The 11,631-nt window shown below is 37.6% G+C and overlaps 1 pseudogene; it reads left to right on the top strand.

The window, feature by feature from the left end:
• Positions 1-1,073: 1,073 nt before the first annotated feature.
• On the top strand, positions 1,074-3,781 carry LOC102837384 (annotated as a pseudogene).
• Positions 3,782-11,631: the final 7,850 nt, after the last annotated feature.

Here is an 11,631-nt window from a genome sequence, read left to right as displayed (position 1 = left end):
CACCTTAGTCCTCAAGCTGATATCTTTGTTCTTCATCTCCTTAAAAAGGTCTTGTGCAGCAGATGTGCCCAATGCAATACGTCGTTTGATTTATTGACTGCTGATTCCGTGAGTGTTGATAGTTGATCAAAGAAGAATGAAGTCCTTGACCACTTCAATATTTTCTCTGTTGATAAGAATATTTTTTATTGGTCCAATGGTAAGGATTTTGGTTTTTGTTACACTGAGATGTAATACATACTGAAGGCTGTGCTCTTTGATCTTCATCAGTAAATGTTTTAAGTCCTCTTCACTTTCAGCAAGCAAGGTTGTATTTTCTGCATATCACAAGTTGTTACTGAGTCTTCCTCCAATCCATTGCCACATTTTTCTTCATATGACCCAGCTTCTCCGATTATTTGCTCAGCATAAAGGTTGAATAAGTATGGTGAAAAAATACAACCTTGGCACACACCTTTCTCAATTTTAAATCATTCAGTGTTCCCAATTCTGTTGAAACAACTGCCTCTTGGTCCAGGTACCTCTTGGTCCAGGTACAGATTGCTCATGAGCACACTTAAGTGTTCCAGAATTCTCATATTTTGCAATGTTGTCCACAGCTTGTCATGATCCACACAATCGAAAGCCTTTGCATAGTTAATAAAGCCCAGGTAAACACTTTCTGATAGTCTCTGCTTTCAACCAAGATCCTTCGGGCATCAGCAATGATATCCCTTTTTTCACGACCTCTTGTGAATTCAGTTTGAACCTCTGGAAGTTCTCTGTAAATGTATGCTTCCAACCATTTCTGTGTTACCTTTAGTAAAAGTTTACTCGCAGGGAATATCAAAGATATTGTCAGATGATGTCCCCTCATTCCATTGAATCACCTGTCTCTGGAATGGGGACAAATACAGATCTTTTCCAATCAGTCATCCAGATAGTTTTCTTCCATTTTTTTTTTTTTTACCAATTCCTTCAATACACCTTGGACTTCTTCCTTCAGTATCATTGGCTCTTGATCATATGCTACCTCTTGAAACAGTTGAACTTTAATGATTTTCTTTTGGTAAAGTGACTCTGTGTATTCCTTCTATCTTCTATTGATGCTTTCTGCATCATTCAATAATTTCCCCAGAGAATCTTTCAATAATGAAAGTTAAGGCTTGAATTTTTTCTTCAGTTCCCCCAGCTTGAGAAATTCTGAGCATATTCTTCTTTTTTGGTTTTCTGATTCCACATCTTTGCATATTTTGTTGTAATATTTTGCTTTATCTTCTCAAACTGATCTTTGAAATTTTCTGTTCAGCTCTTGGACCTCCTCATTTCTTCCATTTGCTTTAGCATCTCTACACTGGAGAGCAAGTTTCAGTGTCTCTTCTGACATCCATTTTGACTTTTTCATTCTTTCTTGTCTTCTCAATGACTTTTTGCTTTCTTCCTGTATGCTTGATGTCATCCCACAACTCTTCTGGTCTTAGTGTTTAATGTATGAAATCTGTTCTTCAGATGATCTCTAAATTCAGGTGGGATATGTTGTTGTTGTTATGTGCTGTGGAGTCGTTTCCGACTCATAGAGACCCTGTACAGGGTTTCTGAGGCTGTAAATCTTTACGGAAGTAGAAAACCTCATCTTTCTCCCATGGAACAGCCGGTAGTTTCGAACTGCTGACCCTGTGGTTCACAGCCTGATTCATAACAACTACGCTACCAGAGCTCCTTCGGTGGGATATAGTCAAGTTCATATTTTGGCTCTTGTGAACTTGTTTTCATATGAGTAATTGATGGTCTGTTACACAGTCTGCCCTTGGCCTTGTTTTGACTGATGATATGGAGCTTTTCCATCATCACTTTCCACAGATGTAGTCAATTTGATTTCTATATATTCCATGTGATGAGTTCCATGTATATAGTTGTCTCTTATGCTGTCTAAAGAAGGTATTTGAAAAGAACAAATCATTGGTTTTGCAGAATTCTATCATGCGTTTTCCAGCATCATTTCTATCACCAAAGCCATATTTTCCAACCAGCCATCCTTCCTCTTTACTCCCAATCTTTGCATTGCAATCACCAGTAACTATCAAAGCATCTTGATTGCATGTTTGATCAATTTTAGATTGAAGAAGTTGGTAGAATTCTTCTATTTCATCCTCACTGATTTTAGTGGTTGGTGCATAAATTTGAATAATAGTGGTATTAACTGGGCTTCCCTGTAGGCGCATGGATATTATCCTATCACAGACAGTGTTGTACCTCATGACTGATCGGGATATGTTTTTTTGACAATTAATGCAACACCATTCCTCTTCAATTTGTCATTCCCTGCATAGTAAACCACGTGGTCATCAGGTTCAAAATGGCCAATATCAGTTCATTTCAGCTCACTAATGCCTAAGATATAGATGTTTATGCATTTCATTTCATTTTTGACGACTTCTAATTTTCCCATATTCATACTTCGTACATTTTATATTCTGGTTTTCAATGGATGTTTACAGCTGTTTCTCTTCATTTTGAGTTGTGCAACATCATCATATGAAGGTCCCGTGGGCTTTTCTCCCATGCGCTTTACGCCATTCATGCTATCACGGTCAACTCTACTTTGAGGAGGCAGCTGTTCCCAGTTGCATTTTGAGTGCCTTCCAACCTGAGGGGCTCATTTTCTGGCAGGATAGCTGACAGTTTTTCTCTGTTATTCATAATGTTTCCAGAGAATAAATATTCGGAAGTAGTCACTCCTTTTTCCTAGTCAGCTTTCCTCTGGAATGTAAGCTCATCTGAAACCTCTCCACCACAGGTGACCCTGCAGGTATTTAAAATACTGGTGGCATATCTTTAGAATCACAGCACCTCACAAGCCACTACAGTACCTCAAACTGACACATGCATGATGGCATCCAAAGAAAATGGCTGGCCATAGCCACTGCTGGGCCTGCTTCTACCACCTCTGAGCAGAAGATGGCTGTGCCTCCTGTGTACATTGACCTTGGCAAACCTGTGAGGGATGTCTTCATCAAGAGTTACGGATTTGGCTTAATACAACTTGATTTGAAAACAAAATCTGAGAATTGACTGGAATTTACAAGCTCAGGCTCAGCCAACACTAAGACCACAAAAGTGACCTGCAGTGTGGAAACCAATTACAGATGGACCGAATACGGACTGACATTTACAGAGCTATGGAACACTGACAACACATTAGGCACTGAGATTACCGTGGAGGACAAGCAAACCTGGGAACTGAAACTGACTTTTGATTCATCCTTCTCACCTAATACCGGGGGAAAAAATGCAAACATCAAGACAGGGTATAAGCGGGAGCACATCACCTTTGGTTGTGATGTGGATTTTGACATTGTCTGGCCTTCCATCCGTGGCGCTCTGGTGCTGGGTTATGAGGGCTGGCTGGCGTGTTACCAGATGAACTTTGAGACCGCCAAGACCCGTGTGACCCAGAACAACTTTGCGGTTGGCTACAAGACTAATGAATTTCAGCTTCACACTAATGTGAATGATGGGACAGAGTTTGGTTGCTCCATTTACCAGAAGGTGAACAAGAAGTTGGAGATGGCTGTTATTCTCGCCTGGAAACAGTAACGTTCACTTTGGAATTGCAGCCAAGTATCAGATCGCCCCTGATGCCTACTTTTCGGCAAAAGTGAACAATTCCAGCTTGATAGTTTGAGGATACACTCAGCCCCTAAAGCCAGGTATCAAACTGACACTGTCAGCGCTGCTGGATGGAAAGAATGTCAACGCCGGTGGCCACAAGCTTGGTCTAGGACTGGAATTTCAAGCATAAATGAATATTGTACAATCATTTACCTTTAAACTATTTTGAAGCATAACTACCTTCAGAATTGTCGTGTACCTATTAATGGTGTACGTATGGGATGCACATTTTGCTCAATATCATATCAGACCTCCAGATTAAAATGGTTCAACTTTAAAATGTTACCCTTTCAGAGTTAGAGGAGAAACCCAGTTCCAGAAAGCTCCTTCAGCTGTAGACTTTGGGGGGAGTTTGGTAGCCCCTCTAGAGAAATCAGCTTCTTCTTCTTTTTTTTTTTTTAATCTAGAAATGGCTACAAGTGGAAACTGATAATGTGTAGGCACTTTGTAAATTTATATTGAGTAAATGAATGAAATTATGACTTCCTGAGAATTGAACCTTGATTTCCTAACCCTAACTGAGGAGAAGCTCATTGCTTGGTGGTATGTACAAAGTCGTCTGAAAGAGACAAATCTTCATGACCAGTTTCCACCCCAATCCATCAATTCTCTATACCAAAAGTAGTCTGCAAGGTGTGGTAACTGATTTTTTTGTGTGCCATTTTGGGGTGGAGAGGGTAGATGTGATGAAGCCAATAATTCAAGACCTGAATTCCTTCTGTGGAGTCTTGTGCCCTTGCACCAGAGTATGAAATAGCTTCCAAGAGCTCTAGCTGGAAGCTGGGAATGGTCTCTGTGACTAATCACTTGATGACAACACTCAGAATCTAAATTGGACTTGTGTGGTATTCATCACTCCATCTATTTTTTAGTCATTTAATGAGTACATTTTAGAGTCTTCCATTTTGTGTGGAATTAAATCCCCCCGTAGAAATGCTGTAATTGACATTATTTAAAATAAAACGTGAATAAAATATTTTAAAAAGAAAAGAAAATAGCTATAGTAGATCCATATTTGTGACCATTCCAAAGAGAGATGGCCCAACAGAAAGCAAAGATCATCAGACAATATTATTTGTACCACATGCAAGTAAAATTTTTCTAAAGATAATACAAAAATAGCTGCAAACCTACATTCACAGAAAATTCCAGAAGTTAAGGCCAGATTCAGAAGACTATGCGAACTAGCTATTTAATTGCTGATATCAGATGAACCTTGTTTGAAAGTAGAGAATATCAGAAAGATGTGTGCCTGTGCTTTACTGACTATGCACAAGCTTTTGATTGTGTGGGTCATGACAAGCTATGGACAACGCTGTGGAGAATGAGTATTCTGAAACATTTAATTTTGTTTATGAGGAACCTGTATATAGATCAAGATGCAGGTGTTCAAACAAAATGAAAGAATTTTGAATGACTTAAAATTATGAAAGGTGTGCACCAAGGTTGTATTTTTCACCATACGTATTCAATCTGTATGCTGAGCATCTAATCTGAAAAACTGGATTATATGAAGGAAAACAGGGCATCAGGATTGTAGGAAGACTCTTTAACAATCTGTGATATGCAGATGATTCAGCCTGGCTTGCTGAAAGTAAAGAGGACTTAAAAATACTTCCTGATGAACATCAAAGACCACGGCCTTTGGTGTGGTTTGCATGTACTTCAACATAAACAAAACAAAAATCCTCATCACTGGACAAAAGCCATATAAGTTTTGTAATATAAAGAGGGGAGTAGTTAATCTTACATTTCAGAAACAGAGGACTCTAGCAACATCAAGAAAGAAGAGCATTAGGAGAACATGGAATCCTAATCAGAGAAGCAATGACACCAGAGATGAAGGCAAAGATGGTGGCATGGAGAAATAGAGCTGCTGAAGACTCTAGACTCATGGAAAGAAAAAGGTTGTGTGCTGGTGACCAGGAGGCTGGCTTGCAGAATGTGCCCTGTGGTTGCTTAAAGTATTATATATTCCTGAGTATTTTTGAGTACATAGAAATAAAACAAAACAACAACAACAAACAAACAAACAAAAAAACCCCACAGACTGAATAGAAACAAATACTGTTAAATGATGATGCATGGAGTAGATTGTAATCCTTGTAATGAAACAAAATACAATAGCATGAGTGCAAAACTGATGTCATCCCATGTAAACTATCACTCAAATCACAATAAAAGCTTAAAACAACAATAAATACCATGAACTGCCAAAATGACTAACAGATCTGTGTTGGAAAATGTACACTCAGAGTGTTAATTGGAATCCAGGATTTCCACACTTCATCTCTCATACTTTGGACATTTTTGTACAGTGGAGAGTCTGAGAAATCGAGGAAGCCCCACCAGTGAGATGCATTGGCACAGTGGTGGCAGCGATGGGTTCAGGCATAACAATGATTATGAGGTTGGCCCAGGCTTGTACAGTGTTTCATTCTATTGAGCACAGGGTCACTATAAGCTGGCACCAACTCTATTGCACCTAACAATGACAACAACCAACACTAGATAATATGCTATAAAGAAGATGAGGAAAATTCGGTGTTTCTGATTAACTATCTTCAACAACAAAATATTATTCCATCATTTCATGAGTGTTCTTTATTTAAACTTTTTTTCATCATTGGAGACCTAGTGAAGCTATGGTTAAAGTGCTTGACTGCAACCCAAAAGATCAGAGGTCTGAACCTACCAGTTATTCTGCAGGAGAAAGATGTGGCAGTTAAAGTCCATAAAGATTTATAGACTTTAAAACCCTATGGGACAGATTTCTACCAGTTATCCCACCTCCTCACTATGACTTGGAATTAACACAACAACATTGGGTTTAGTTTTTGTTTGCTATTCATTAATGAGTCTATGTTTCAGAGCCTTAACTTTAATCAGTACCCACTGAATCCAGGACAATCTGCTGTCATCTTGACATATGTATTGGTAATTTATAATTTTATCTTAATTTTAATATAGTAAGAATTATTTGCTTTCCTTCCTAATACTTTCATAGAAGCATGAAAGAAAACATAATAAAATTCAATATTAAAGCTACATAACTGAATGTAAAACAAAATAGATACCTTTGTAAAGATCCCTTCTGAATCATAGATAAAGCTCCAAGGATTATTTTTAAATTTATACTTGCATGCTGGTATAGACACGTCAAAATTCGGTACATGAAAATGAGCTTACTGATGTCAATTTCTCATGTACAAAATGAATGGCTGTTCGTTCATACACTGAAAGTATTAGTTGAAACAAGCATGTAATGACTAAACAGACTTGTTCATAAACTAACCAAAATATCATTTAAATGAAATTGCCTGCATGCTTACCAAGGAGCTCAAATAACTGCTTTAGAGATTGTGAATCAAAAATCATCAGGTTAATTGCACATATGAAGAGAAAACAGAGAGAAACCTTACCTCTCTACCCCTCTAAATAATGTTGCTACCTTGTCTGAGGATAAAAGATGGAAATGAAAATAAAGACAATGAAAAAATCTAACATTTTAGATGCATACATAATGATAGTAATGTTGTTTTTGTTGAAAGATTCTACTGAGTCAGTTCTGACTCATTTTCTTGTGGTATGTTCAATCCCATTGTAGTAGTCCATATGCCAATTCATCACATTAAGAGTCTTCCTCTTTTTCATTAGCCTTTTATTTACCAGGCATTGTGATTTTCTCCAAGGACTGTCCTCTTTTAATAAAATGCACAAAGTATGTGTGATAAATTTCACCATGGAATTAGAATTACACAGTATCAAAAGTACACAATAAAATGAAAAGTTTCAGGAAAAGGAGCCCTAGCCAAAACCAAAACTGGTTGCTCTCAACTTAGACTCAAGATGGACTCATGTAGTTCAGAAAATAAGCACACTCCACAGGGCTTTTAATGGCAAACACCTCTGAATACCAAGAAACTGGGATATGTTGTTGTTATTAAATACTGTTGAGACATTTCTGATTCACAGCTACTGTTTATACAATTTCTGAGGAAAAGCTGGTGGATTTGAACTGCCGACCTACGATTTGCAGCATGGAGTCATCCTGTTGTGGTGCTCTGTGTTAATGTGCCAGACTGCAAATCCATTTGAACAAACAAGGTCAGTGGTTTAAGCTCATCAGCTGCTCTTTGGAAACCCTATACAGGGTCACTATGGGTTGGAATCGACTCCACAGCACTTAACAACAACACTGATTCTATAGTTCCACACCCACAATCTAGATGCTGGGTTTTATGGAAACTTAATTTGCTATAGAGTAACATTTTGGGCTATTGTGGTGGACAAGAAAAAATAAAAAATCGACTTTTTAAAGAGTAACTATAGAAGAATGTGTTGTAGGTTAATATGCTGGACTGTAAAGTCGGTTTGAACCACAAGGTCGATGCTTCAAACTCACCAGCTTCTCTTTGGAAATGTTATATAAGGTTCCTATGGGTTGAAACTGACTCAAAGGCACTTAACAACAACAACAATAGAAGAACAAAGGAGTCCAGGTGATGCAACCATGAGGTGGTGAGAATTTGAAAAGGCTTCATGGGTCCAGTAATGATCCTAATGATCTCACGTCAAGAATATAGACTAGAACAGTCTACGGAGTAGTTTTAATCAGGCAAATAAATTTGGTATGAGTCAGAATCAACTAGCGAGCATACAATAGCAACAGCAACAAGGACAGACAATGTGGCACAAAACCTCATTTATGTGCTGAATCCAATGGTGACACATTTGTCATACTCTTATGTTCCTCAGCTGACTTATTTTTCCTATTATTCGACCCTCATGCTCCAACACCACGCTAATTCCACTTTCCTATTCATCACATCTCGCTTTTTAAAATTATTTTTCTAGATAAAATGTTGTTAAAATTTACATGTGTACATGTGTGCCTTGAATCACTTTTGGAGTCTAGTGAAGCTTATGTATCCCTCTACAGAATGATGGATTCATATCAACAAACAAAATCAAGTATTGATGTATATAAATAAGTAAAATGTAAATAGAGATAAATGTGTACTTCTTTATGAAAATATTAACTAACGAGTTCTTACGTCATATCAAATTAATACTACACTTTTAATAAATGAACAAAATGGCATTTTGAGATATCAGCAGTAATATAGTATCATAAGAAAATGCAAATTTGTTAGTCTGTGCAAAACTATGAAGCATCAATCATTCCTTACACAAACCTTTCTACTCGACTTGGTTCAGTAATTCATTGCCAAGACTACATAGAACTCCAACAGCATACTTACAATTATAGGGTTTATTAGGGAAGCTAGCATGTTGCAAAATGGATCCGAAAATTCTAAGGACACAGTTGTTCCAGTCAGTTGTAGGTAAAATACCCACAGGATACACCGCTGTACCATAAATCTCAGCTTGAAGACACTCTATTTTTGCACCATGGGTCAATGAACCAAACTCCCTCACCTAAATGCTGGAGGCAACTTACTCTACAAACAAGCTCCCTGACCAAAGTCACTCAGCTTTATTCATTCAGAGGACTGGGAAGATTACTATTCTGTTTTATGCTCTGGTTCTTCGTTCTGCTGCTGTTGCGTCTCCCCAGTCCGTTAGTGTCAGAGCTTTTTGTCTCAGGGTCAAGGAGTTTCAATGCACAGAGATATCAGGGTCCAAAGGATAGGCTTCACTCCTGGCTCTTCTTCTTTGATGATAGTGTAATCCTCCCTCCTGATTTGGTGATGATTCATTTTATGCCCATGCTAGAGTTTCAAGATTTAACGGTGCTAACGCTAAGATCCAGAGTCGAATCAAATCATCCTATCAGTATCTTCTCCCATCCTCTGTTACCCAAACACAACAGAGCAAAAAAGTTGCTTGGTGGGATTTCCAGGCAATGGCTATAAGAGATATTAGATAATCACTACACCACAGTCTGCTAGTATTAATGACCGCCACTCATCTGTCAGTCTGTTATACTGTGGTATCTTGTGTGTTGCTCTGTTGCTGGAAACTGTTGTTGTTAGGTGCTATTGAGTGAATTCTGACCCTTAGCTACCCTATGTACAACAGGACAAAACACTGCATTGTCCTGTGCCATCCTGACAATTGCTGTTACACTTGAGCCCTGTGCAGCTACTTCTGTGCCAATCCATCTTGTGGGCAGCCTCCTTCTTTTTCACTGACCGTTCATTTTGCTAAGCATGATATCCTTCTCCAGGGACTGGTCCCTCTTAACAATATAGCCAAATTATGAAAGATGAAGTCTGGTCATCTTGACTTCTAAGGGACATTCTATTTGTATGTCTTCTAACACATATTTGCTTGTTCTCCTATAGTCCATGGTACCTTTAATATTCTTTTCCAACACCATAACTCATATACATCAATTCTTCTAAGTTCTTCTTTATGCATTTTTGAATTGTCAAATGCATATGAGTCTACTGAAAAAAATCATGGCTTGGGTCAGGCACACTCTAATCTTCAAGCTTACTTTTTTGTTCTTGAACACTTTAAAGAGGACTTGTGTAGAAAATATACATAATGCAATACATAGTTTGATTTCTTTACTGCTGCTTCCTTGAGTGCCGATGGTGGATCCAAAATGAACTCTTTCACAACTTCATCCTTTTCTCCATTTAACTTGGTATAATTTATTGTTCATCGATGAGGATTTTCCTTCTCTTTACATTGAAGTGGAACCCACACCCAAGGCTGTGGTTTTTGATATCTATTAGTTAATATTTTAAGACCTTTATGCTTTCAATAACAAGGTTGCATCATCTGCATATCACAAGTTGTTAATACACTGGACATTTAAATACTAGCAGGTGGACAGTCTTCAGTGGAACTTCCAGATTAAAACAGACTAGAGAGAAGTAAATGCAGATCACTTCTGATAGTTTAAACACTGAAAACCTTATGAAAAGCAAAGGAAAAGTTTCTGATGTAGTGCCTCAGTTTGGAAACCACGCAAAACATTAATTGGGAAGAACTGTTGACCTTAATGACACGGATAGAAAAACGCTTTCAGGATCTTCACTTGCTTATGGGGCAAAACTCAAAGTTAAAAGAAACATACATTCCATGTGGAATTTATGAAGTATAAATGTAGGAAATTTTATATTTGTAAAAACAAAATGGAATGCACAAATATCAGTATCCAAGCCATTGTTATAAATGGATTGGTCCTGGCCAATTTGAATCTGACGGTCATATAGTTTACTATGTTGGGAAGGATAAATTCAAGGGGAATTGTAGCTCATTCATTGTCAAGAAAGAGCATTCATAATCTATCCAGCATATGACCAAGAAACAATGGTGTAGAATGAAAAAGTCCAAGCTGTACTAAAGGCACTGGCCAAAAAACAAAGTTCCAGAAATTGGTTCAGAAGAGCACATGTACTGATGAATATCATTGCTGCTGTCACATGAATCTTGACTGAAAACAGAGTATACAAGACATAATTTTACTTGCATTTTATTAATTATACAAAGGCATGCAACGGTGTGGATTATAACAAACTACGGGTAACATTGTGAAGGATGGGAATTTCAGAAAATTTAATAGTGTTCATGAGGAACCTGCACAAAGATCAAGAGGCAGTCTATAAAATACAACATGGGGGTGCTGAATGTTTTAATATCAGGTAAGATGTGTGCCAGGGTTGTATTTTTCACCATACCTATTCAAGCTGTATGTTGAGCAGATAACCTAGAAGCTAAATTATATGAAGAAGATGGACATGGCAAAGACTCATTAGCAAACTGTGTTTTGTAGATAATACAACTTGGCTTGTCTGTAGTAAGAGAACTGGAAATGCTTACTGATGAAGAATAAATGTTATAGTTCTCAGTATGGATTACATCTCAATGGAAAGAAAATGAAAATTCTAAAAACTGGACAGATAAATAATATGATAAATGGAGAAAAGATTGAAGTTGTCAAAGACTTCATTTTGCTTGGATCCATAACAATGATCATATATGCAAAAGTAAAGAAATTAA

The sequence above is a fragment of the Chrysochloris asiatica genome, unplaced genomic scaffold, assembly GCF_000296735.1.
Source record: "Chrysochloris asiatica unplaced genomic scaffold, ChrAsi1.0 scaffold00200, whole genome shotgun sequence".
In the NCBI taxonomy this organism is placed as follows: domain Eukaryota; kingdom Metazoa; phylum Chordata; class Mammalia; order Afrosoricida; family Chrysochloridae; genus Chrysochloris; species Chrysochloris asiatica.
This window is presented reverse-complemented; position numbering and strand designations above follow the sequence as displayed.